The sequence below is a fragment of the Pristis pectinata genome, chromosome 18, assembly GCF_009764475.1.
Source record: "Pristis pectinata isolate sPriPec2 chromosome 18, sPriPec2.1.pri, whole genome shotgun sequence".
Classification (NCBI taxonomy): Eukaryota; Metazoa; Chordata; class Chondrichthyes; order Rhinopristiformes; family Pristidae; genus Pristis; species Pristis pectinata.
The window spans coordinates 6,502,589-6,530,368 of NC_067422.1; the positions used below are offsets into that span (position 1 = coordinate 6,502,589).

Consider the following 27,780-nt stretch of genomic DNA (forward strand, 5'->3'; position numbering starts at 1 on the left):
GTCTGCTCTGCTAACTTGGTGGACCTGGTAAGATCATTGAATGCTCCTCTGCACCATTCCAGATGTGGTGGGCAGCATTTGCACCATTAGCCAATCCTTTTGACCCACTGACCCACTTCCCATCAAAGAGGCCAGTTCCATCCTGCCTCTACATTACTTCCGCCACAAACATTTCTGTGACCCAATCAGAGAAGGAGTCCTGTTATCAGGTTCTATGCACAGATTTTCAAGACATCATATGAAGCTGCCCACCAGTTAAAAAATTACAAATTGACTGTTGGTCTTTTTTACAAGTTTAATGGAGTACAAGAGTAAGGGAGTCTCGCTACATCTGCAGTGGGCTTTGGTCTGTGTTTACAGTCTGGAGTTTAGAAGAATGAAAGCATTTGAAAGATTTTGGGAGGGCTGGGGTGTGGAACCTATAAGTAGGGAGGCATAGTCTTGGGATGAAGGATCAGCCATTTATGACTGTGATGACGGAATTGTCTTCTCCCAGAGGGGTATGAATCTTTGGAATTCTCTTCCCTAGAGAGCTGTGGTGCTGACCCATTAAGTACATCAAAAGAGGGATTGAAAAATATTTTGATAATGCACAACTTCACATTTCAGCCAGTCCAGATGAAGGGTCTCAACCCAAAACGTCAACTGTCCATTTCCCTCCACAGGTGCTGCTCGACCTGCTGAGTTTCTCCAGCATCTTGTTGCTCCAGATTCCAGCATCTGCGGTCTTTAATGTCTCCATCACAGCCCACCACATCATGGCTAAACTGTGGGATTTACTTAAAAGGTAGACAGAATCTTGGGCAAATTACTAAATATTAGATAAGATAAGATTTCTTTATTAGTCACATGTAAATCAAAACACACAGTGAAATGCATCTTTTTTTTGCGTAGAGCATTCTGGGGGCAGCCCGCAAGTGTCACCACACTTCCGGCGCCAACATAGCATGCCCACAACTTCCTAACCCGTACGTCTTTAGAATGTGGGAGGAAACCGGAGCACCCGGCGGAAACCCACGCAGTCATGGGGAGAACGTACAAACTCCTTACAGACAGCAGCCGGAATCAAACCCGGGTCGCTGGTGCTGTAAAGCGTTACGCTAACTGCTACACTACCGTGCACAACTTCAGAAATCAATCCATTAATCTATCAACTTTTCAAGAAGTTACAGTTTCTTTGAATTAACAATTAGTTCACCATCTGAGCTCTCTCTTAATCACCTGCACATAGCCCACAGTCTCATAAATGTATCCCACAGGAGATGATAAAGAGGAGATAGATGTACTTCCAGTATTCACAGAGCCTAATATTCCCTCACCTGTCTAAATGTTGTTTTGTAATTGCCTGGTAATATACTTTAATTATTTCTTACACTGTGTTCCCTTGATGATTGTTTTCCCAGATGTGTATTCAGACAGTTAAAATACAAATGCATTTATCCAAAATCTTTCCCTTGCTGAACTACTTGACAGCTAATAAGGTACTTCTGAAGTACAGTGACTATTGCGCTGTGACAGCTAATTTGTGTACCAGCAAGCTCCTCAAACACCAACGGGGGTCAACAAGATCTTGATTTAGCTAACATAATATCACAGCATTCAGCAACAGTTCAAAACACTTCACCTTTAATGAACTCCTTAACCATAACGCTATTACAGCACCAGCGACCCGGGTTCGATTCTGGCCGCTGTCTGTAAGGAGTTTGTATGTTCTCCCCGTGTCTGCGTGGGTTTCCTCCCACATTCCAAAGACGTGCGGGTTAGGAAGTTGCGGGCCTGCTACATTGGCGCCGGAAGCGTGGCGACACTTGCGGGCTGCCCCCAGAACACTCTACGCAAAAGATGCATTTCACTGTGTGTTTCGATGTACATGTGACTAATAAAGATATCTTAATCTTATCTTAAATAATTTGTTTTGGTGATACTGACTGTGAAATGATTTTTAGTCAGGACACAGGGAAACGAGTTGGCTCTTTTAAATAGCACCGTGGACATCCTCCTGAGAATGCAGGCAAGGCCTCAGTTTAACGCCTTACTGAATGACTGCACCTCCAGCACTATTTTGTTTGGGCTCAGCTCCCTGAAATGGGACTAGAACCACAAATCAGAGGCAAATTCCATTGAGCCCCAGCCAACACTCGATATTATCTCTTTCGGACAGCCAGAATGAGGGTGTTTATACATTGAAGCACCTACGTGGTCCATTTGCACAGATATTCATAATTACAACTTACATATATGTCTGGATAATTGTTTTAACATACTGCCCTGACATCAAGAGGAAATTTCTTTGTTGGCGGATCAGACAACCATTTGCCCTGCCATGTTAGACAATGTGTCTGTGATCCATTGTCTGTATAAAAGAGTAGCTTCTGTTTTTGATCCTGGCTCTTTTCCAAGGTTATTCAAATATCTATTGTATACCTGAAAATGCTGCTCTCAGTACATGCTTTGTCTGCACTCAGAAGCAAATAAATATCTTAAACATTAATGATATAGGAGGCTGTTCTGGTCATCATATTTAACGTGGGTGTTTGTGGCCTACAAATGGGAATGTACAGGTGTTGTCTGATTTGTAAAGTGTTTTCGCCGCACTATTAACCCAAAATGATCAGCTCTTCTCCCTCCACCGACGCCCAGTCTCCTCGCCGCACCTTCCCAACTTGGAGGAAGGAAGTCATGTACAGCAGCCAACTTTGCAGATGACGCTTAGTTAGGCAGGAAGTCAAGTAGTGAGGAGCAATACACAAAGAGTGCTGGAGGGATTCGGCAGGTCAGGCAGCATCTATGGAGGGAAATGAACAGTCGGCGTTTTGGGCCGAGACCCTTCATCAGGACTGGAAAGGAAGAGGGCAGAAGCCAGAATAAGAAGGTGGGGGGAGGGGGAGGAGCACAGGCTGGCAGGGGATAGGTGAGTTCAGGGAATAGGCGAGTTCAGGTGAGGGGGGGGAAGATGTAGGAAGCTTTTATGAGGATGGTGTCTGGATGGTGTGTGGCTTGGAGGGTTTCCCTGCTTTTCCTGCCCTTGTCCTTTGAGCTGGTAGAGGTGGTGGGTTTGGAAGGTGCTGTCTAATGAGTCCTGGTGAGTTGCTGCAGTGCATCCTGTAGATGGTACAAACTGCTGCTACTGTGCGTCGGTGGTGGAGTGAGTGAATGGTGATGGATGAGGTGCCTGTCAAGCAGGCTGCTATGTCATGTATCATGTTGTGTTTCTTAAGCGTTGTTGAAACTGAACTCATCCAGGCAAGTGGAGAGTGTTCCATTATAGTCCTGACTTGAGCCTTGTAGATGGTGGACAGGCTTTAGGGAGTTAGGAGGTGAATTACTCGCCACAGGATTCCTAGCCTCTGACCTGCTCTTGTAGCCACATTGCAGCTACTCCAGTTCAGTTTCTGGTCAATGGTAGCCCTCAGGATATTGATGGTGGGGGATGCAGCGATGGAAATGCCATTGAATGTCCGAGGGGTCATAGCTGGATTATCCCTTGTTGGATATCATCATTACCTGGGACTTGTGTGGTGTGATTGTTATTTGCCACCTAACAGCCCAGATCTATCTGCATTTGTCTGTTTCTACTTCTGACCGTATGACCTTACGAAATACAACACTTGCTTTTTACTTCCTTTCCTTCTGTCGCAAAAGCATCTCTTCCAGGTGAGGTAGCAGTTCAATTGTATTTCATTTATTTAAGTATTTGGTGCTCACTTCGTCTGCATTAGGGCAAGCAGACAGATTGGGTTGCTGTTTTGCAAATAGTAACCCTGATCTTCCAAATGCCCGTCACTTTAACTCTCCGTCTTACTCCCAACCTGACATCTCTGTCTTTGGCCTCGTACACTGTCCCAGTGACACCCAATGTAAGCTTGAGAAACAGCACCTCATTTTCGGACTGGGCATATTACAGTCTTCCAGACTCAACACTGAATTCAACAGTGTTGATTCCAGTTTGATATGTCACATTTCCACTCTTCAGTTTTCTCTCTCCTTTTTTGGTAATTTCAGATTTTATTTGTCTCCCTTTCATTACAGATGCAAGTTTTTTTTAATTAGCCTTTACCACCCCCTTCCAGCCATCACCTCCACCACTTGTCTCACCCAGTCTCCACCCTGTCTCAGATCTTCCCTGCTGTTGCCTCTGCCCTTTCCCCCTTTCTCAGCAATGTACGTGTTGGCTGTTTGGGACAAAAATGGGAAGAAATTTCTTCACCCAGCGGGGAGTGAATCTTTGGAATTCTCCAGAGGACTGCGGAGGTTCAATCATTGAATTATATTGAAGATGGAGTTTGAAAGATGTTGAGATTTTATGGGAATCTCGGCATGTGGGGTTACTGCAGGAAGGTAGCATTGAGCTAAAGGATCAACCATGATCGTATTGAATGGTGGAGCAGACACGAGGGACCGAATGGCCTGCTCTCACCACAACTTCCCGTGTCTTTATGTTTATTGTAACGTTTCTGAATCGTGATGAAAGGGCATCGACCTGAAACATTATCTCCGTTCCTCTCATCACGGGTGCTACCTGACCTGCTGAGTATCTGCAGCATTTATTGTTTCTAACTTAACTCAAATTTATGTTAACGATGAACTTTGGAGCATTGGGGAGACAAATTTCATCTTGGCAATGGGTTAATATCTCAAGCATTATGTGACAAAGTACGATACTTGTTTTTAGCTCTTGGATTCCTCTCTGTGCTTCGAAGCACATGTTCCTTTACAAAAGTTTCCATTCTTAACATTGATTCCACAGCACATTCCAAGACCATAATTTCTACCCAGTTTTGGATCTGCATGAATTACCTGAAAGAGGGGAATAGTCAAACAGATATATGTCTGAGAAAACATATTTCTGACATACCAGTTGCTCAAGATAATTAATGTGCATCACTGGGCAATTGTGGAACATGAAATCTAATTTCAATGGTGCTGATATAAATAGCAATCATCAGATCAGATATCACAGGTGGCAATTTGCATGGCCATACGTTACATGCTCAAGGACTTTCATTTTACTGATCGAGTGAAACACATCACAAAGTGACTTCCCAAAGACAAGCCTGAATTTCTAAATGCTATGCGAACATACAGATGATCGAACCTTGATAAACTAATCAACAATTTTCTTTTTAATTCATTCACTTTTTGGGATTTGGGCATGGCTGACAAAGCCATCATTTTTTTGCCCATCCTTCATTGCCCTTGAGAAGATATCTTCTTGAACCACTGCAGTTGTTCCAGTGAAGCAAGTCCCACAGAACAGTTTAAAGAGAGAGTTTCAGGATTTAGACCCAGCGACAAAGAAGGAAATGGCAATAGATTTCCAAGTCGGGATGGTGTGCAACTTGGAGGGGAACCGGCAGGTGGTGGTGCTTCCACGTGTCCACTGCCCTTGTCTTTCTTGGTGGTAGCGGTTGAGAATATGGCAAGAGTAGCCCAGTAATTAAATGCACTTCATTTTGTAGATGCTACACACTGCAGCCAATTGTGCTGTAGCGGAGGGAATGCATGCTTAGGATGGTGCATGGGATACCTATCAAGCTGGCTACTTTATCCCAGATGCTGCCAAGCTTCTTGAGAGTTGTTGGCACTGTACTCATCCAGGCAAGTGAAGGTGGTGGTAAAGCTCTGGGCGTCAGGAGCTCAGTCACTTGCTGCAGAACACCAAGCCTCTGACCCATTCTCGTAGCCACTGTATTTATGTGGCTGGTCCAGCTGAGTTTCTGGTCAATGGATGGAGCTTAATATGGAGCATTCTCTGATGGTAATGCCATTGAATGTTAAGGGTGGGTCATTAGACTGACTCTTGTTGGAGATGGTCATTGCCTTACACTTCAGAGCTGTGAATGTTGCTCGGCACTTGTCAGGCCCATGGCTGAACGTCATCTGGGCCTTGCTGCATGCGGGAAGGGACTGCTTCTTTTGCTGGGGAGTTGCAAATGAAATTGAACATTGTGCGATCATCAGCGAACATTCCCACTTTTGATCTTATGACGGAAGACGCCATGGCCAAGAAAGCTCACCAGTGCCTCTACTTCCTCAGGAGGCTAAAGAAATTTGGCATGTCCCCTTTGACACTCACCAACTTTTATCGATGCACCACAGAAAGCATCCTATCTGGATGCATCACGGCTTGGTACGGCAACTGCTCTGCCCAGGACTGCAAGAAACTGCAGAGAGCTGTGGACACAGCTCAGCACACAGCCTCCCCTCCATGGACTCTGTCTATACTTCTCGCTGCCTCGGTAAAGCAGCCAGCATAATCAAAAACCCCACCCACCCCAGACATTCTCTCTTCTCCCCTCTCCCATCGGGCAGAAGATACAAAGGCCTGAAAGCACGTACCACCAGGCCCAAGGACAGCTTCTATCCAGCTGTTATAAGACCATTGAACGTTTCCCTCGTACAATAAGATGGACTCTTGACCTCACAATCTACCTCATTCTGACCTTGCACCTTATTGTCTACCTGCACTTTCTCTGTAACTGTGACACTTTATTCTGCATTCCATATTGTTTTACCTTGTACTACCTCAATGCACTGTGTAATGAATTGATCTGTACAAATGGTATGCAAGTTTTTCACTGTACTGCAGTACAAATGACAATAATAAACCAACTCCAATTCCAAAGGAAGGCCATTGATGAAGCAGTTAAAGATGGTTGGGTCGAGGACACTACCCTGAAGAACAGTGTGAACTAGGACTGAGATATTTGACCCCCAACAACCACAGCCATCTTTCTTTGTGTACGATTTACTTCTGTCATTTGAATGTGTTCCCTTTGATGCCCATTAACTTCACTTTTACCAGGGCTCCTTGATGCCACATTCAGTTCAATGCTGCTTTGATGTCAAGTGCTGCCTTTATCACCTCCTCTGGAATTCAGTTCCTTGGTCCATGTTTGGAAAAAGGTTAATCCCCAAAATATTTCTTTTCCCCATTGACTGTTTAAGCAAATATTTAATCCTCAAACAGTATTATAGAAACTGATTAGCTGGCCATACTTGGACCAAGTGGTGAGTTTGGTGAACCTGTGAGAGTCTAGAATTGAGGGAGGTCAGAGATCTCAGAGGCTGTGAAACTGCAGGAGGTTACAGAAAGAGAATTCTACAATTATTGCGGCACCATTTCCTGTAGTAAGTTACTTAATCTGTGTATGAACCTATGTTGCAATTTAATCTTGCAAAAAATGATCATGTGGCCCAGTGGCACAGCCAGAAGAGCTGCTGCCTCACAGCACCAGAGAACTAGGTTCGACCCTGACCTTGGATGCTGTCTGTGTGGAGTTTACATGTTCTCTCTGCGACCGTGTGGATTTCCTCCGGGTGCTCCAATAGCCTCTCATGTCCCAGACATGCTGGTTGGTAGGTTAATTGGCAGCTGTAAATTGCCCCTGGCGAGTAGGTAAGTGGTAGAATCTGGGGGGAGGTTGACTGGGACGTGGGGAGAGTGAAAAATGGGATTAGTGTCGTGTAAATGGCCTGCTTCCGTGCCGTATCACTTTATGACTCTATGACACAAGTGTAAGGAGTGATTGTATGAAATGGTGGGGCCTGGCAGTGAAAATCTCGTTTGTAGCCAGAAAAAAAAGGGTATTACACATTAGTTTGTACACAAGATCTTTGTTCAATTCACAGAAGGTGCAGCCTCATCACTAGTAATTGCAGCTGCATTAGAAAAAGCTGGAAAGAAGCAGATTCCATAGTGTTCCTGTTTCTTACAGGGATTTGCTCGTGGCAGGAAACACAAAAGCTCCCCGAAGTGGGCTGGACCTGAAATGGACCAGTGTAGTAGAAATGGAAGTGACTGAACCTAGAACCTCATTAACCCCAAAAATAATTACTTACGAGTGACTGCTTAAGCATTCAGTCATGTTCAACCTTCAAGCAGGCTCATAAAAAAATCTGATTATCTGATTAATAATGTTATTGGGAGCTGGTTGTGCAAATTGGTTCCCTCATTTCCTACATCATAAAATCCATGATTTTTTCTTTAACTCCCTCATTCACCACCCCAGACATACCAGCTGTGATGCAGTAGACAGTACCAAATGCAATTTGTCACCTGGGCAACCTTGGTCTCCAGTCTATCACAGACATGGCCTTTGTTCTCTCCAAACCCTGTCACCGGTCTCAGCAACTTAAATTATACTTCTTTTCTCAATTTTCCAGTTCTGATGAGGAGTCCTTGACCTTAAATGTTAAATTTGTTTTGCTTTCCAGATACTGCCTGACTCGCTGAGCATGCCCACCATTTTCTGCTTCTTCTTCCCCCCCACCATCTCCTCTTCCCCCCAGATTTTCAGCATCTGCATTGTCTGCTTTTCCAAAAAATTGAACCATTCCCACTAAATAAACAATCAGGTAGCATTGCTGGAGGAAAACCATAAAGGTTAATATTACACTTGAATGTAAGTATAAAAAGCTTGGGTGTGTTGTGCATTTGCACGTATTACTTTATAACGACTTTGCACAGTTTTTATATGTAATGATCTTAAAACAACAAAGGTATTGATAAAGCACTTTTCATTACCTCAGATTGTCTCAAAGCACCCTGCAGTTAAATAACTTCATTTGTATGACAGGAAACATTTCAGCCAATTTATCTCAGCAAGCTCCCACAGATAACAATGACCAGATATTCTGGAGCACATCTTTTGCCCTTGACCACAGCACTAATGTCAGGACATCCTGATTTCTGTGCAGATCCCCCAGCCTCAGTCACTGGCGTTGGTCTAAGTCAGCAGTGGCATCTTACGCCCAGCCCCTGCTCTTGTGCTGGTGAGTCCCACAAGGTTGGGATGGTGAACAATCTCTCAGACTCGAGAAATCTACTCACTGAACCTGTGTTGGATTAAACTTGGTGCCACCCTGCAGTGCCCATTCTAATGAATGGGAGACTTTGGATCACAGGGGAAAGGTAGGCAGTTATTTTTTTATTATGTAAGTTAATTTCAATTATTTTAACTGATTCAAAGTCAAAGTTGAGTTTATTGTCATCTGCAGAAGTACATGTGTGCACAGGTGCAATGAGAAACTTGCAGCAGCATCACAGGCACATAGAATCAGATAAGCAGCATTCACAAGAAAAACATAAATTATGTATAATTTTTTAAAAGGAAGAACATAATTAGAACAAAAAAAACAATGTCCATTTTAGTGCAATGTGATCAAAGTGGTCATAGTATTGCTAAACTGTAGTGAATAGGGTTTTGCCGATTCTTAGTACCTGGTGTGATTTTTAGCTTTTTAAATGAATAAACATTATCCTGCATTCAGTTATTGCTTTTCCCTTGTACTACCCTAATGCACTGATGTGATGAAATGATCTGTATGGAAGGCATGCAAAACAAAGTTTTTCACTGAACCTCAGTACACGTGACAATAATAAACCAATTTACCAATTTTTTTTCCATGTCCTGAATGTGCTTACGGCTGGAAAAGATGCTCACAAAAATCCAATGACCTCAATCAGTCTTTACTAGAAAATCAAAACCAGGAGGTAGATATTTAGCCCTTTGAGCTTGTTAGGTTGGCGGGCCAAGGGGCCTGTTCCTGTGCTTCTGTTCAGCTCTAATGGTATGCCAAACACACCATTAGGGCTGAACAGAAGCTGGGCTGCATCTTTAGTCTGCTTGTGTTGGGATTGGCTGGTTTTGGCGCCAGTTGAATATGAAACCAGGAATTATGCACTGAGTGACAAGAGGGTAATAAACAAATATGATGAATAAATTATGAAAATACAAAGATCAGGAAGCTTATGCACATCACAAACTCTAGAGGATAAAGAGATTATTTTCCTAAATAGCACACTACAATTACAGTCTTCACTCCTCTTATGAATGGCCTTTTGTGACTCATTTAAAGAGCAGGAATGCATTCTCACCAGAAGGATGATTCCTTTCTGCATTCTTTATGATTCATTTTTTGATGTTATTCTGAATAAAATTAAAAGAAGACTAATGCCATACAACAGCCATGTTATCTTAACATTGATTGTCAGGATGTAGTGAAGTCAGCACAGGAATAAATGTACGACAGATGCAGTCAAGATAAAGTTTATTTGTTTTATTTACAAGTGTGATTCAACCTCAACTGCTCAAGTGCTCCCATGCAATGCCAATCTATAGTCCACCATGAAGGTTCCAAGGAGACTGTTTCTGGTTTTCTCTGAAATATTTCCTGCCCACAGGACATCCCCACTCCTTAGGTCAAAGACTGGATTACAAAGTTCAATAAACAAGTTTCCTTTACAGTTTATCTTTACTGCAATCAACTGAGCAGGATGTTATTCTTAACACAAGAAACCATTAGAGTATCAACCGCCATTCCCACCAAAGGGCTATCAAGCATCGTCAGAATAGAAAAATGATGAAGGCACATCATAGAAACTTCTAGAGTCCATGAGAGATGGGGGGGGGGGGTGGTCTCATGGATATGCAAGATAAACTAACCCAGATCAATGATCACATTACCTGTATTGGTTGAAAGTAAATGTTACACAGGATTTGGGAGAGCCATTGTCACAGAGTCATACAGCAGGGAAACAGGCCCTTTGGCCCAACTTGTCCTTGCCCACCGAGCTAGTTCTATCTGCCCACATTTGACCCACAGCCCTCCAAACCTCTCCCATCAATGTACTTATCCAGATGGCTTTTAAACATTGCTAATGTGCCCACCTCAACTTGGTATATGTGATAATAATTAACCAATACTAATATTTCTGGCGTGTGAGATCTGTATTTCTTAACACTAAAGGGATCAAGGAATATAGGGAGAAGGTGGGAACAGAGTGATCAGCCAGGATCCTCTTGAATGATGAAGCAGACCCAAGAGGCTGACTGGTTTCCTCCTGCTTCTTTTTTCTATGTTAAATGTCCCCTTGAGAGGGCAGCCAGGATCTCACATAAAATCTCCCATCTGAAAAATGACAAAGCTCAATAGTGCAGCTCACTCTTAGTGATGCATGGAAGAAGCATCTTAGATTGTGTGCTGGAATCCGTGAGTCGAGCTCCAACCTATGACCTTCTGACGAGGTTAGAGTGGCATCACTGAGCAAAGGGCGACGAGACGCTTCAAGCAGAAGTGGAGACTTTGGTCTGGTTCAGCTCCCCCATCAAGGTGTAGAACCAAATTCCAGGTAGGGTTGGTGAAAGCAAAGGATGCTGTGTGAAGGTTTTATTTCTGAATGGGTGAATTAACGAGGTCCCATGCACATTTACCAAGTCCTAACAATACAGCCCTGAAGGAACTTCTTCAAGTACAGAACTGTAAAAAGGAAGGCACTATTCCAGCCTTCCCTCTGTCCATCCCTCCCGAGTTGAGCACACAGATTGTTCCCTCCAGGCTCATTCTGACAATTTTTTCAGATTCAATTGGCAACCCATATTCCTGATATCCTAGACGGCTGAGCTCCTTGCCTTGAGGAAGCCAGTCCCTGAATCGGACCCTGACCCTGAACCCAATCTGGTCACTGTCAATGGTCAATCTCGTGCCTGGGTCTGACCCTACCCCTGTGCCCATCCCTAGATCTGATCTTGCCACTGAACCCAACTCTCTCCTGCCTGTGGCTGAATCTGAGTCTATCCCTGCCCCTGCCCCTACCTGGTCTGTCTCCGGCCCCTACCTGTGGCTGACTGGGTCAAAGTCAAAGTCGAGTTTATTGTCATACACACAAGTACATGTGTGCACAGGTGCAGTGAAAAACCTACTTGCAGCAGCATCACAGGCACATGGCATCATTCACAAGATCCCAAGACAAAGAAGCAGAAGTAGGCCATTCGGCCCATCAAGTCTGCTCCGCTACCTCACCATGAGCTAAACTATTCTCCCATCTAGCCCCAATTCCCAGCCTTTTCCCTTGATACCTTGACTAATTAGATACCTATCAATCTCCTCCTTAAACACCCCCAGTGATCGAGCCTCCACAGCTGTATGCGGCAACGAATTCTATAAATCCACACACAATTAGAATAAAAAAACAAAGTCCACTGTAATGCAAAGTGATCAAACTGGTCATTGGTGCTGCTAAACTTTAGTGATCAGGGGTTGTGCCGGTTGGTTCAAGAACAATCTCCGGCCCCCGGCCCTGTCAGTGGCCCAACCTGCCCTAACTCTGACCCTGTCCCCGAGCCCAACACGCCCTCGACTGCCGCTAGGCCCGGCTCTGCCACGACCGTGGCCCTACCAGGGAGCTGACTCGAATCCAGGTCCAGGTCCAGGTCCAGATCCAGGTCCAGGTCCAGGTCCGGGCCTCCGACCAGGGCCGCGCTCCGCCGCCCTCACAGCAGCCGAGCGGAAGTCCCGCCCCACCGGAAGCGGCGGCTCCTCCCCCTCCCCACCCGGGCAGCGTCGGGCGGAGCCGTTCATTCGGCTGTCGGTGCAGCGCTGGTGCAGACTGGGTTCTTTTTCAATCTCTTGGCTTTAGAGGCTTTTCTAATTGAGCACGGTAAAGAAAGCAGAGCGGCGGTGGGGGAGGGCGGGGGAGTGGGCTTTGCTCCGGTGACACTTTGTGTGGGAGGGGTGAGGGCGCATCAACCCCCGGGGCGCCGCCGGCGTGTCAGTGGGGATGAGGCGACCGTTAATGGTGGGTGGGGGAGGGGGGGAGAGCGCGCGGGGCTCCCCCGAGTCCCTTCGGCTCCCCCCCGAGTCCCTTCGGCTCCCCCCCGAGTCCCTTCGGCTCCCCGAACCCGGGGGCGCGCGGGGGCTCTTCGGCTCCCCCGAGTCCCTTCGGCTCCCCGAACCCGGGGGCGCGCGGGGGCTCTTCGGCTCCCCCGAGTCCCTTCGGCTCCCCGAACCCGGGGGCGAGCGGGGGCTCTTCGGCTCCCCCGAGTCCCTTCGGCTCTCCGATCCCCGGGGCTGCATCGGCGTCCCGAGTCCCTTCGGCTCCCCGAACCCGGAGTGCGCGGGGCTCCTTCAAATTCTGTCCCTGAGCAAAAGTACGGAAGCTAGGACACAACCCGCTCCAATGCGAGTAAATGCTTGGACGGGCGTGTGGAAATATACATAGCCCGGAAGATCTGCAAGGTGTCTCTTTAACTGATTTGATCAGGATTATGGCTATTCACTTCCTAGTTTGCGGTTTTGGAGAAAGGGAAAAAAAACTATAATGTGTAATTACCGTGCTAAGGTGAAGATCAGTTAATGACTAGGATCTGCAGCAATCCTCGGGGTATGCTGCCTGGGCTCTATGATTAAACACTGATTCAGTTAGCAATTTTAAATTAAGTGGCAAGCGTGCAATTAATTAATTGGATTTTTCTCTTTTTTGCTTTTTGACCTACACGTGAAAGAAACATTATATGTATGGCCCCATTTCCTGTGCCTGCCTCTAGTTCTTTCTTCGGGTAGGGCGGTGTCTTGGCGCCCGTTCCTCAGCGACGCAGCTTTTACGGCTACCAGGAAATGCGATTTTCACTCTTAATGGCGGCGATTTGTCGTTTATATATTCTAAAAATCACACCGCTGGCCTTTGCTCGAAAGTTTCCTTTGCATAAGCTTCATCGATTATTATCACGAGGACAAAAAAGAGAAGTACCGTGCACTACAGAAGGATTCACGAGCTTAGCCCCACTTAACAAATTACATTGAGCATCAGGCGGGTATTGCACAATATTTCCTTTTAACTGCTAAAGAAAGCAGGTAAAATTGCAGATTGCGGCATATTAAGTGGCCGGCCATGTTGGCCATGCATATTTTTTGAAATTATTCACATAAAGGTTAAATTCAAATTTTAAAATGTACTCTTTTATTTTCATGTCTATCCCTGTGAAAACGCTACTGTATAATAATAGGGGATTCTTGCCAGCAATCTTCTTTCGGGTCATAATGCCTTGTCCCAGTATTTAATTTTTTAGTAGCAAAAGAAGCCTCAGAGCACACTAATTTGGATGTTATGCTAATTTGGACATGAGGCCATGTAGCCCATTGTCTGCTTTGTTGGCTTTTTCGATATAATACTAAATAATTTCCTCTGACCTTCCCTAATGGGCGGATGCAATCTGTCAAATGTATATCAATGTTTCCCTGAAAAGTGTTCTGTGCTCAAACAACTATTACTGTTTGTCTTAAAGCAGTTCCTTTTTTCCATAACTGTCTTATTGACTTTTTGGAAGTAATCTAATATGCATGCATTGTCTGGCTGCATGTTGCCTTGAAGCAGGGGAGATGAAGGGGAAGTGAGAAATTTGAGCTGTGTCAAATTGTATGCTTTTTGGCTTGCAGTTAATGATAATAACAGCTTTGGAAAGCAATGAACTTCATGAATATAGGTAAATACTAATATTTTGCCTTGTCCCTGCGCCATTTATTTTTAACTGCCAAATGTGACCTATTGCTTTCCACTGCTTTAACTTGTGTATCCTTAAACAGGAAATGGTGCAAATAATCTTTAGTGTTCTCATTATAGAATGTATAAAATATATTGGGTTATGAAAGCACTTGGAACAATATTTTTTGGGGTACTAAATTAAGAAATAAAGAATACATTTCAGACTAAGATAGCAAACCTGGTTAAAATAACTTTGTTAATTTGAAAACCATCTAACAAAAAATCTGAACACCTTTTTGATTTTGCCTTTTATCTACTATCTGGAAATGTACTAGCTTTACTGTGTCATGCATTTCATCAAATATTTCCCTTACTAAATTAGGGCTATGTTTAGGGACCAACACAGTGATTTAAAACAAGTGGCACATCTAGTAGAGGTGATACCTTGCTGCTCCAGTGACTGGTTCAATCCCAACCTCTGGTGCTATCTGTGGAGTTCGTACGTTCTTCCTGTGACTGTGTGGGTTACTTCCGGGTGCTTCAGTTTCCTCACACATGCTAAAGATGTGTGGGTTGGTAGGTTAATTGGCTGTGTTAAAATGTCCCTGTTGTGTGAGTGAGTGCTGGAATCTAGGGGAAATTGATGGGAATATGGGGAGAATTGAGATTGGTGTAAATGAGTTCTTGGCAGGAGGGGGTTGTGGACTCAGTGAACCACAAGTGTATCTGTTCTTTATAACTCTGACTTCAGTTTAGAAGATGTGGCATATAATTCTTCAAGCAGTCTGTTTTATTAAAATGTTGGCTGGTATGGTTTGTCATGATCTTTTTGAAAGAAAAGGGGAAGTGGATTATGCTAATTACATTTAATGATAAAGAGCAGTTCAGTTGACAATGGTTACCTGTAATTTATTTGTTATCTGCAGTGTTACCAACTATTTCCTTTTCTAATGGATGATATGTACAAAACCAGCTTCCAGCTTTGAGTTACCTGCATAGTTATTTTTGGTCTCATGAAGGTGATCAGTATCTGCACCACTTTCTACTCTGCTGTATAACTGAAGTTGGAAATGTAGCTGCCAATTCAAGTGTTTTTGGAAGTTGTGCCATGAATAAAGCTAAATCTAGTTTGTAATTAATTCCTCATCAATTTGCATGTACATATACACACCAATTTTTACCCAGTGCAAACCTAAGTTCTCTTGTATATTGTACTTAAACCACATTCATGCACTATACATAATCTTGTAATTTTTCATCCTTGTCAATGTTTATAAAAAAAATAATGCAGGTACTCTCAAATAGACCTTGCTGTATTGTGGATCTTCATCTATCGTTCTAGTAGCCTTTGCTTCGTTAGTCCTTTTCAGAAGGCAAAGTTCCAACTTAAAATTGTTTTCATTGAAAACTAATTAACCCCCCATTTTCTAAAGTGGCAAATTAATGAACAGGTAGAGTAATAATGAAACAATGCAGATAAATTAGTGGTCTCAAATGTGACAAGTTGGGAACCAGTTTCAGCTGGTATGTGCTCAGAGCACTGTGCAGGAAGTGAGATGACGATGATGCGGACTGTGGTATTCTGTTTTTACGTGGCGCTCTGGCAGTTACTTTACGTTATGTTTTTACAGTGATTATTCATTAGCTTAAACTGCTATCAGCAGTACTAATGGGAGAAGAATGGTAGACAAATATTGTTTCAACTGGAGTAAAATTAAAACTACAGATGTTGGTAAATCAGCAAAACAATGCTGAAATCATTCTGTAGGTCAAGCAAAATGAAAGGTGTGGGGGGGAACTGGGATGTTACACTTCTAGGACCCTTCAAGATGGGAAAAGTAAGAAAAGCATGTGAAGTTGCAGGGAGGGGAAGGGAATATCTGTGATGTGCAGACTAAAATTGTCAAGGTAACATCTGCCTTAAAGACAGCTGAAGAACAAAAAATAAGTTGAAGCAGGAAGTATAGCCACATCTTGGTGGGGGGGTGGTGTCAGAAAGGAGTGGTTACCTGAAGTTGTTAATTTCATTAAGTCCTGAGGGCTTCAAAGTGCATACAAAAGTTTACATTGGGGATTATTGGTGCAATGTAGGAGGTTGAAAATAGGTTAGAGGGGCAGTACAGTAGAGAATTAGTGACAGGCAACCAGAAGCTTGATCTCTCCTGGATGATTGAAGGTGTTCTGTAAAGCAGCTGCCCTTCTTGCATTTGGGTTCTCCAGTATAGGGGAGACCACATCATGAACAAAGAAAACATGGTACTCTAAATTAGCAGAAGTGCAAATGAATTGTTTCCTCTGGTAGTATGACTGCTATTTGAGTTTCTGCATGGTGGGAAGGGAAGAGGTAAAAGGGCAGGTGTGGTATTCCTGTGGATGCCTGGGGAAGTGAGCAGGGGAGTGGTTGCTCAAGCTGAAAGAGTGACCAGGAAGATGTGGATGGAACAGTTCCCTTGGAATGCTGAGAGAAGAGAGGAAGATGTCTGGTGATGCAATTCCATTGGAGGTCACAGGGATTATGGAGGATGATTCTTTGAACGTGGAAGGTGAGGACAAAGATGTTCTGGCTTGGAAATGGTGAAAGCAGATTGCTGGAAGTGGAGATGTGGTCAAAAGCCTTGTCATACAGGGAGAGGGGAGATCATGGTTAAGGGAAAAGGAAGACATCTTAAAGGCACTACTCTGGCAAGTTTTGTGATCAGAGCAGATACTTAAATGTTAATATTTATAGCCATTTTCATCAATTTCTGGGATTGAAACAATTTAGCAAGGAGCACCTTGAACAAAACTATTGATAATTATCACAATTATTCATTAGTTTTGTTAAGCTCTTGGGAAGTGGTAAATGTCCTGGTCATGTAAATGAATAAACAATATAATTTATGAAAGGCCTATTTCAAAAAAAGTACCCAAAAATCCATGTTGCTGGTGGCAGCATTGGTGTCTGTCTTTTGCTGCCAAGGTCCATAACCTGCCACAAAAACTGTCCTTTGACCAAACCTAGATCATCTGTCCTTGCAGCTCCCTTTGAGGTTCTGCAGTGGCATGCAGTTCTTTGCAGTGTTTTACTAAATTGAAGATGCTGTATAATCACAAGTTGTTGAAAGGATGCTTCTTTACCTCTAGCATGTAAATTTTAGAAATAACCTGTATAGTTCATTCACCGCAATTATTGGCACTCAACACTCATTAGGCAACAATCTTCTGTAAAGTTGTCAGGTTTTTTTATACCACAGTTTCAGTGGTAATATTCTGGAAATGTCTTGTACAGGTATCGTTCAACATCCAATGCTGCCAATTGTTGGTATTTTCTGACGAACCCTCAGGGAATGGAATATATGAAGGTCATATTTGAATTGGAGCCAGGTGTAATGACATCAGTGTTTAAATTGTGTACATTGTTGAAGTTGATGGCTAGAGTCGACATTGGAATGTTTATTGTAGCAGCTCTAACCTGAGATGGTTACTGTAAGATATCTCAGTCAAAATGTTTTGAAAATGAAGATTGATGTACACTAATTCAGTAATTAAAATAAGGTCCATCAAGTAAGCATTATAATGCAAGGAGCATTTGTTCTAATGGAACAAGGCTGATTTTTTTGTTTAATATGGTGGAAGCTCCTTGCCTGCATTTATAAGCTATTTTCATAAATCTGTAATTATCTGCTTGGTATGCAGTGTTTCTCGTGTGCTTGCTTGGATCCATCTGTCACCTCACACTTGCGTCAGCTTTTTAAAACTTCGAAAGTATGGACACTTGTGTAGCATTTTCTGCTGACAGTCTCATTATTCAGTTTAGTCTTTTGACAGCAGTTGTTGAGAATGGAATGGTGGATATTTTATAGTCGTAAATGGAAAATCTTGCCAGGGAAAGAACGTTTTGTAACTACGTCAACAATCCAAGGTGTTCCTGTTCTCTATACTGTAACCAACTGTGAGCTACTGAATAAAATTAACACTGGGTCTTGCATTACTGAGTATCCATTGTCATAGTCTGATGAATACAATAACACAAATCTCTGCACAGTAGTGAATAAGATTAATCAAGAATTGCACTCCTGATTTTTAAGGACTTACTGTAATTCTACATTTAAAAATTCTTCGTAATTTGTGGTATGCCGAATTGCATTAGAAGTGCTTAAATCGGCTTTGTTGTAGTTGCTAGCCATAATTGTCTAATTCAAAGATGCAGTAGTCAACAGAAGCACTATTCATGTTCAGCAGTTGAAACTCTTTTGGACTGAAGCCATTTGCATCACATCAACTGTTTCCCCCCCTCCTATTTTACATTTTTTAACTTAAATAATTTAGGACTGCAAAGGATTTTCCCATGTAATCCACGTTCACCATTTAATTTCAACCATTGTACATTTTTGTACTGTTTTGTCTTTTTTTCACTTTAGAGTTGCAGAGCAATCAGGACAAATGGGAAGGAATAGTTGAAAACTGGAGGTGGGTGCCAGTTCAGTGATTGTCACTTGGTGCCACTTATTCACAGTCTGGAGAAATGAAATGTCAGTGGAAAATGGAGAAACAGCTTGAATCTGAGAGGCAATGGGCTGGAACAGAGGTTTCTATGACAAACTGGGATTTGTTTGAATATCTGGACACATGGTGTCCTCATTTTACTGGAATGCTTAACAGTTTTGTATCTGCAAGTCATTCTAATTAAATGGAATATAGTTTGTTTCCTGAAAATGTCTGAGCTTTATATTGTGATATTTCTTTAGGTTGCATTTTGTTTTGCCAATCTTCAGTAGAACATGTTTTGGCTTATTCTGTTTCTTCTTTCTCCTACACCTTCTAGGGTAAGAGCTGTTCAAATTGTTGGCCCAAGTTGAGAGTAAGTAGTTGTATCTATAGGAAATAAAAAGGTTTTATATAGCACCTTTTAACATAGTAAGACATGTCTATGTAGTTTGAGTGTCAGTGAAGAAAATTTGACACTAGCCCATGTGGAGATGTTGGGACTGATGACCACAGCTGGGTTAATGAGGCGGGGTTTAGAGTATCATCAAAGAGGAAAGATGTTAAAGGGTTGAGGAAGGGAATTCCAGAGCATGAGTCTTAATGGCTGAAGGCATATTCACCAATGAAAAGATGGCTAAATTTGGAGGCTGTTATGAGCCAGCATTGAAGATGTCAATCTTTAGGTGGTTCAAATTTGGAGGATATCAGGGAAACATTAAAATAGTAGCAGAAGTAAGCTATTCAGCCCTTTGGGCCTGCTCCACCATTCAACGTGATCATGACTGATCATTCACTTCAGTACCTCATATCCCTCAACCCTTTGGCATTTAGAAATATATATAACTCCTTGAATTTATTTAATGACTTGGCACCCACTGCTCTCTGAAGTAGAGAACTCTACTATCTTCTGGCTGAAGAAACAACTTCCGATTTGGTTCTAAACTGCATTCCCACTGTCCTGAGGCTTTGACCCCTGGTTCTGACTTCTCCATCATTGGGAAGATCCTCCTTGTATCTAGTCTATCGAGTTTGGTTAGTATTTTGTAGTTTTGAGATCCCTTCTCACTCTTCTATACTCCAAGTGAACATGGCCGATCTCTCATCATTTTTCGATCTTGCCATTCCAGGAATCAGTCTTCCTTCATTGTAATCTCTTAACAGCATCCTTTTTCAGACAAGGAGACACAACGGCAGATGGGGTTTCACTCGGGTCCTGTACAGCTGCAGCAAAACATCCTTCTGCAATGAAGTCCAACGTACCATTTGCCTTCCTAACTTTGCTGTATCTGGAAGCTCACTTTCAGCGACTGATGTTCAAGGATATGCGGGTTTTGTTACACTTCCCGTTTCCTAATCTATCACATTCAGACAATCTGTCCTTCTGTTTTTAGAACCAAACCAATCTCATTTATCCACATTAAACAGCATCTGCCATGCGTTTGGCCACTCACCAAATTTGTCTAAATTACATTGGAGCTTTTCTGTCTTCTCGTGGATTTTTTTTCCCCTGCCCTCCCCCACATCCCAGCTTTGGTCTTTTATAGTTCCCTCATCCAAATCATATTGCAAATAGCTACAGCCCAAGCAATGATCCTTGTGATGCCCATTAGCTGCCCGCTACCCGGAAAAAGACTTGCTTATTCCTACATTCTTTCCTGTCTGTCAACAAATCTATACTAGTACATTATATTACCCCAAGTTCCATGTGCTTTAATTTTACACACTTGTGTTTCACCTTATCAAAAGGAGCAAGGAATGAAGCCACAATTGGACTTGAAAGTAGATTGTAAATATTATAAAACTGAGGTATTGTTTAGCTGGAACTAGTGTAGAGTCAGCGGGCAGTTGTGTTTATGGGTGAAAGAGTAGAACCCAGTGTGAATTAGAACAGCAGTTTTCAAACTTCAGGTGACCTATTTTAACCCATGTGACCCAATAAGAATAACTAGTTAAGTAATAGGTTTAATCAAACTATTGATATAACCAATCTTCAAACTACCATTGAATGTATTACAAGTGGTGATTGGTTTTAATGTTACATGGTGCATCTGTATAAAACCCAGCTTGTCAACTGCAACTAAGTGTAGATGACTGCATTAGAATAGTGCCTTGTATGTTGCACAGCAGGCAGTCAATCTGTTTCTTCTGTGGGGTCAAGCCATGACTAAGATCATTTCTTTTAAGTAAGAAAGACACTGTTGGTTTTATTGGCAGATCAGTGAAGGCAAAGGTGGGAATGAGTGTTATCAGAGTGGAATAGGGCAATGTTAACTATTTTCGTAGAGACAGAGCAATATGGCAAGGAAACAGGCCATTCAGCCACTGTGACTATGCTGACCATCAAACACCCATTTATAGTAATCTTACATTAATCTCATCTTGTTTCGTATTCTTCTTACATACCCATTAACACTATCCTCCCCCTCCCCCCTCCCCCCACACCTCTATCACTCACTACACATTAGGGGCAATTTACAGTAGCCAATTACCCTAACAATCTGCACATCTTTGGGATGTGGGAGGAAACTGGAGCACCCAAAGGAAACTCTCTCAGTCACAGGGAGAACATGCAAATGCCATGCAACCGGCACGCACGGTGAGGATAGAGCTTGGGTGTCTGGTCATGTGAGGCTGGAGCTGTTACTAGCTGTTGGATGATGCTGTGCTGAAAAATATCAGACTTCCAATGTATATGCTTGCCAATTGTGATCTGTTGATCTGATCCTGAAAGCTTTGCATTGTTAATTTGCTGCTGTTAGGTGATAAGCAAATGTGACTTTAATTCTGCTCTAGAAGTATAATCTGTAATATTAATAATTCTTGGGCACTCATATTAATAATTCTTGGGCACTCAATCTCTATGCGAGCTGTTCTAATATGGTTACTTTCTGTTTTCATTTTCAGTTCCTAACCCATAGTGTTTAGTCCCCAATTAATTACCCAGTCTTAATTCAGGGGAAGTATTATGCAGAGACAGATTTTTCCCATTGCTGACAGTTAATGAGAATTCACTGACTGCAGTCTTGCTGGTTCCAGCACCTTTTATAGCAATGAGAGCATGAATTGGCAAAAGCTTCTGATTTTGTTTCGAGAACTGCAAGTTGTGGACCAAACTTTAGAGAGAGGAGAAAGTAAATTAAGTTATTTCTGGAGGTCAAAAAAAGAATTATTTTGACTGAAGCTATTAATAAAAGTAAAACTTGACGCTGTTTTTTTTATTTCAAACCACAAAATTGATCTGCTAAATGTGAGCATGCTAGCTTTTGCACATACTTAAATAGCTTCTTGATGGACAACTGTCCTAGAATTCCAAGAGATGTGTAATTGTTTTAGAAATTGTCTTTAAGCACAAGTCTGTTATTGATCAATTTCATTAAGCTTTTTATATTTTTTAATGATTTGTACTGGTATCCATCACTGAAGAATGTGAAGAGTCAACAGTTAAATGTATGACCAAGATCAATTGGTTGTTTCTGTGCTCGTTTACTCATCACTCTGGGGATTATCCAATCCAGTTATAAAAGTTTTATTTTAATTAAATCAGAAGTATGTCATTGACACTGTTCTCAAGATATTCTTTATGTAATTGGCTGTCAGTTGTATTTAAGAATTAGAGCAGTTGTCTCCAGCTGGTGCTGATTTTCTTTGAGATTTATTATTGTACACATTTTTCAATCTTGCTTCTATGGCCAAAATCTCTTATCTAATTTTGGACTGCTAGCAGCAGTGTCCTTAATTTTTGTTGAATACAGTAGGCAAATATAGTAGCCTCATTTCCCTGGATTATTATCTATCCAAATGGCTCTCTGCTTTTCAAACAATACCTCATCTTGAAACTTGTAATATCTTCTGATTTTTTTTGTATTTAATGCTATTGTGTAATTGTCAACGTAGCACTTGCAAAATGTCAGAATTTGGGCTGTAAGGTGGCTTGAGATATTTTGGGTGTTAAAGGTGTCCTAAATGCAAATCTTTCTATAGGTACTACATTTTTGACAGCTAGAAAATTTTAACCATTTTTTCCAAACTAAATGTATAAAATGTGCATGCGCATATTAAATCATTTGGTTTACTGAGTATAAGTGTTTTGAGAACTTCTTTTCATGTGGTGGGTGGATAATAATCATGGTCAATTATACTAGTTCACCTTTATGTGAAGTGTCATTTGCAAATCCCATTGGATCTTGGATTGCTGTGAAGTGTGCAAAATTCTTAAAGGTCTTGATGGGGTAGCTATATAGTTGTTTCCATTGGGTCTAGAAGTAGGGGTTGCAGTCTCAAAATAAGGGCCAGATCAAAAGAAATTTCCCCACACAAGGTGGTGAATCTTTGGAATTAACTCCTTGAGGGTTGTGAAGCTCACTTAGTATATTTCAAGACATTGGTAATTTTTTAGATACTGAGTGAATTGTGAGATATGAGGTTGGTGTAGAAATTGGGTGCTAAGATAAAACATATGCTGCAGTCTTAGTGAGCAGCAGACCAGGTGAGCTTACTAACATATTTCTTGTGTTCTTAGAACGGTTGAAAAGTCAAATCGTGTCTGCTGGTCCTGTCAGTGTTGTGAAGTTGTCACCTTAAGCCAATTTTATGAGCCTTGTATTTTTGGTTGTGAGAATTGAATCATTGAAGTGTGGTAACATCTCCTTGTGATGCGTGATTAAGAAGAAATGCAGCTTTCAAGGTATTAACTGAATGTATTATAACTAAGTTGCTTTTGGAACATAGAGGCCCATGATGTCAGTTTAAACTAATCCTGTCTGCCTACACGTGGTCTATATCCCTCCAGGCCCTACCCATTCATGTGCCTGTGTAAATGCCTCTTAAACATTGCGATCGATCTGCTTGCACCGTCACACTTTTGGTACTTTCCAGGCACCTACTGCTCTGTGTAGTTATTTTAAAAAAACCTTCCTTGTAATTCTCTTTTAAACTTCCCCCTTTTTTTTACTTTAAAGTTATGCCCTCCAGTATTTGATGCTTCCATTCTGACGGAAAAACTGTCTACCCTATCTATCTATAATTTTACATACTTCTATCAGGTCACCCCACCCCCCCCCCCCCCCCCAGCCTCTGATGATACTAGAAAACCAAGTTTGTCCAACTTCTCCTTGTAGCTAATACTCTCTGATCCAGGCAACGTTCTGATGAACATCTTCTGCACTCTCTCCAAAGTAATGCAGGGACCAGAACTACACAATACTCCAAATGTGGCCTAATCAAAGATTTGTACAGATGCAATGTGACTTGCTGGCTTTTATGCTCAATGCCACTGTTATAACTATTGCCCTTCTTAAACAAAAGAACAACATTAGCAATTCTCTAGTCTTCTGGGACCTTGCTTGTGGCTGAAAAGGATACAAAGATCTCTGTCAAGGCCCCAACAATGTCCTCTCGCCTCTCAATAATTTGGGATCGATTCCATCAGGCCTTGGGGACTTCATCCTTTTTAATGGTCTTCAAGAGACCCAATGCTACCACCTTGATTAACGTGCCCTAGAATATCAGCATATCTCTCCCTGATCTCACCATCTTCTATGTTCTTCTCTTTGGTGAGTACTGATGCAAAGTACTTGTTTAGTACCTCGCCCACTACTTCTGGCTCCACTCATAAATTCCTTTGTCCTTGAGTGGTCCTATCCTCTCTCTGGTTACCCTCTTGTTTTTAATGTATGTATAAGGTGCCTTGGGATTTTTCCTGATCCTCCTCACCAAGGGCATTCCATGGCCCCTTTTAGCCCTCTTGATGCTTTTCTGAAATTTTGGGTAGGTTTTACTGCCTCCTTGTTTACACCAAGGAAATCTGTTTTTTTTCCTGTGTTAAATGTCAGCTGTCCTTAATAAGGAGCAGTATATTATTTCTAAAGTTGTCACTTGTATAATGGGCCGAACGGCCTCGTGCTGTGCTTTATCAGCTTTGTGGAAGCATTGGCTTTCCATGGATATAGTCATTGGTATATCATCAATAAAAGCTAATTTTGAATAACTGTTTTTGTAAGTTCATTCCAGCATTATAGCTTTTTACCTATTCTAAATTATAAAATTGAAATAACCCTTTAGGTGGTGGTTTAAACTGAATAGATAAACCGACAGGGAAATGGGTAGACTGTTGATTTGTCATTTGTGGCTCTTGTCGCATGAACAGTTACTCAGTTTGGGATTGCATGCAGCTATATTTTCTAGTGATCTGATATCTAGAGCAAGGTGGTCTCTGGCTAGATATCTTCAGGGAAATGGGGGAAATATTGCCAGTTACAGGAAGTAAAAGGGAAATTGAACCCTGATTAATGGTTATCTGCAGTCCTCTGGCATTCTGAAAATGTAAAAGGTTTTCCATTAAACCATTAACTAACTTACTTTAATCATCCTTATTACTAATGGTTTACAGAGGGAGTGGCCACTTTGATTCTTTTGCCTTAGTTGTTGTCACTGCCAGTTCCAACAAAATTGTGTGCCTGTTTTGTGCATTTAGTTTTTCTGAAATAGTTTTAAAATCTTTTCTAAAACAGCTCAGCTTGCACATGTTTTAACTAGTTTGCTGCGCTGTAAACAGTGTCTAAGTTTTCATTTATAAGTATATAACGTCTAAGGAATTCAGTTACTCAGGTTTTATATAGTCAGAGACTTCGTTTGCATCAGGCCTGGAACTCTTAAACTTTCCCATGACCCTCAGAATACTGAAGATTGTGTCACATGACCTACCTTCTTTGTCTAATGCAATGCGAAATTTAACTTTCTTGGTATTGGAAAATTGCTTTTGTAAGTAGGAAGTGCCAGGAAAACAATTCATAACATCCAGAATTGCATGTTCTTTTTTTTTGAAGTCTGCATAAGAAATAAGAAACAGGACTTGAGCACTGACGTATCTGTGCTTGGGAGTAGACATTCCAGTGATTCATTTTAAAGGGTTGCACGATGTTAGTAGTAAAGCCAATTGCAGAATGGAACACGAGGGATTGGTACTGGAAGCATTTCTGCAAGTTTCCTTCATTAGAATACTTTAAGGGCTCATTAGTAAATTTGGAACATTTCACAGTGATAACCACCATGATAAATATGTCTATCAATGGAATGTCAAAACATTCTCTTGGGAAGGATTGTAATAGCAATTTTTTTTACTGTACACTAAAGTTGATATATTGTCAGATTAAATAGATATTAGTTGCAGGGTAATAAAGGAAAATTGGGTTAATGAAGCCTGAACTGTTTTTGGTAAACACGATCTTCTGAATTTACTGCTTTGTATGTTTGCAGATATTTATGCTGTGATTTCAATGGTGCAATACAGTCCATCATATGGTCAGATAGTGACCATAAGAAATCTGAACAGGTATAGGCTATTAGGCTTCTTAAGCCTGCGACACCATTGATAAAGATCATGGCAGATCCAACTTCCTTCTAGTCCACTTTCTGCCCTCTACCCCTCACCCCTGATTTCCCTTCCTGGTTAAAAAATCTATCACAGCTTTGAATATACTCAAGTATTTGTCCTCTTTCACCCTTTTTCAGCAAGGAATTGCAAAGACTCTCAACCCTTTTGGGGGGGGAGAAATATTCTTCCTCATTCACTGTCATTCTGAGACCACGTCCTTCAATCCTGGACTCTTACCAGAGGAGAAACATGCCCCAGCATTTGCCCTGTCAAGATGCCAAAGAGTCTTGTGCTTCAATAAATCTCATTTGTTTAAGTGGTAGCTAGCCAACTTGATCAATCCAGGATCATCCTCAGAGTCTTCCCTGAATTGCTTCTAATGATAAAATCTTTCCTTAAATGAGGGGACCTAAACTGTGTACTGTACTCTGGATGTGGTCTTGCTAGTGCTTAGTATGGTTGTAATAAGACTTCCCTAATTTTATATGCCAACCCCCTTGAAATAAAAGCCAGTGTTTCCATTAACCTTGCTGACCACCTGCTGCACTTGTATGCTAGCTTTGTTTCATGTATGAAGAGCTCCTAATCCCTTTGTACTGCAGCTTTCAAAGTCTTTCTCCATTTAAATCTAGTTTCTTTCTTCCAAAGTGAGCAACTTCACATTTTCCTGCACTATCCTCTCAGTTGCAAACTTTTCGCCCACTCATTTAACCTATCGATGTCTTTGCAAATTGTTTGCATTCTCACAGCAAGTCTCCACCCACCACCCCCAATTTTTGCATCACCCACAAATTTGACTACAGTACCTTCACTTCCTCAATCATTAATGTAAACAGCCCTATGCCAGGACTAATCCCAGTGGTTACACGTTGCTGATCTTAAAATGACCCCCTTAACTCTATTCCCTGCTGGCTAGCCAGTCCTCTATCCAAGCTAATATATTACTTTCAAGACCATGAGCTTGCAAGGTGGCTCTGTGTGGCATCTTGTTAAATATATTTTGAAAATTCAAATCTATTATATTGACTGGTTCCCCTCTACCCATTCTGGCTCATACTTCCTGAAAGAGCTCTTATTTGACAGACATGATTTCCCCTTGATGTAGCTATGCTAATTCTACTTGATCAGGTTATAACTTTCCAAATGTTTGGCTATTACTACCTGAATGAGGGATTCTAACATTTTTTGAATATTAGATACAAGGATATACTGTAGCTATCAGTTCTTTGCTTACCACCCTTTTTGAGTAGGGGTATCTCAGTTTTCCAATTCTTTGGTACCTCCCAAATCTAAAGATTTTTGAAAGATGTCAACCAATGTATCCACCATCTCAGTAGTCACTACTTTTAGGATCCTATAGGATCCTAGCATGTAAATCATTAGGTCCAGGAAATCAGCCTTTAGCCTCTTGTTTATCTCCTGTATTTTTAGTATTATTGGCAAAGTTGGAGGTGTTATTTGTTGTAAAGGTTGATGTCTAAGGTACTTATCCCTACAGCCTTCATTCCTTACTAATTTCTCTTGGTCATGTTTTCCTTCTACATGAATATACCTCCTTTTCTCTTTTGAGCTGTGGTCTCTTGTTCTGCTTCTTTATGGCGAATACCTTTACTAATGCATTGACGCTTGATACTTTGAATATTTCTATCATATCATATGCCATATCTTACAATGCCAT

At 41.8% G+C, this 27,780-nt stretch overlaps 1 protein-coding gene and 1 long non-coding RNA gene across 3 annotated transcripts in view; one reads left to right on the plus strand and one right to left on the minus strand.

Moving 5' to 3' along the window:
• The window catches only part of LOC127580098 (uncharacterized), a 42,971-nt gene extending 30,666 nt beyond the window's left edge, over positions 1 to 12,305 (minus strand). Inside the window, exon 1 of the long non-coding RNA XR_007957783.1 lies at positions 12,182 to 12,305. This is a non-coding gene — a long non-coding RNA (uncharacterized LOC127580098). The remainder of the gene's footprint in view (positions 1 to 12,181) is intronic.
• arhgdia (Rho GDP dissociation inhibitor (GDI) alpha) overlaps positions 12,295 to 27,780 on the plus strand; it is a 47,349-nt gene continuing 31,863 nt past the window's right edge. The window contains exon 1 of one of the 2 annotated variants that reach the window (XM_052033309.1): positions 12,295 to 12,442. The gene's annotated coding sequence lies outside the window, so the exon portion shown is untranslated. Of the gene's footprint in view, positions 12,443 to 19,082; positions 19,104 to 27,780 lie in introns of those variants that run through there. The other variant, XM_052033310.1, reaches the window with a different exon arrangement.